This window comes from Leucoraja erinacea, unplaced genomic scaffold (assembly GCF_028641065.1).
Source record: "Leucoraja erinacea ecotype New England unplaced genomic scaffold, Leri_hhj_1 Leri_523S, whole genome shotgun sequence".
NCBI classification, from domain to species: domain Eukaryota; kingdom Metazoa; phylum Chordata; class Chondrichthyes; order Rajiformes; family Rajidae; genus Leucoraja; species Leucoraja erinaceus.
The window spans coordinates 32,501-33,315 of record NW_026576425.1 but is presented as its reverse complement, the minus strand read 5'-3'; positions in this window follow the sequence as shown (position 1 = coordinate 33,315).

Below are 815 nucleotides of genomic sequence, written 5' to 3'. Positions count from 1 at the left end.
AAGGGCCTCTCTCAGCGCTGGGTCAGTGAGGAGGGATGATTCAGTGCAGACTGTCCAGAAATTTCACAGCCTCAGGGAAAGGTCAGTAAGATTCTCAGGGAGTCAGTCGCCCGGGTCAGGGAAACAGTGTCGGTAACCTGATGCCCAGACTTGCCTTGTCCCGGCTATTACTGTCTGAGCGGCTGGAATAGACTGGGGAGGGGGGCCAAAAGCACAGCAGGGGGGAGATGTCCGCTATTAACCCCCAACTCCCTCCGTGGGCCTGTACTGGCTGGGGTTTAGAAGGATGAGCAGGGACCTCATTGAAACGTCACCGAATAATGAAAGGCCCGGATAGAGTGGATGTGGAGAGGATGTTTCCACTAGTGGGAGAGTCTAGGACCAGAGGGCACAGCCTCAGAATTAAAGGACGTTCCTTTAGGAAGGAGATGAGGAGGAATTCTAAACTCCCTCCCTCTAAACTCCCTCCCTGCACCCCTCTCTTGAGTTTGCACGTTCTCCCCGTGACCTGCGTGGGTTTTCTCCGGGTGCTCCGGTTTCCTCCCACACATAGAAACATAGAAAATAGGTGCAGGTGTAGAGGCCATTCGGCCCTTCGAGCCTGCACCATTCAATATGATCATGGCTGATCATCCAACTCAGTATCCTGTACCTGCCTTCTCTCCATACCCCCTGATCCCTTTAGCCACAAGTGCCACATCTAACTCCCTCTTAAATATAGCCAATGAACTGTGTGGCCTCAACTACCTTCTGTGGCAGAGAGTTCCACAGATTCACCACTCTCTGTGTGAAAAAAAAAATGTTTTTCTCATCTC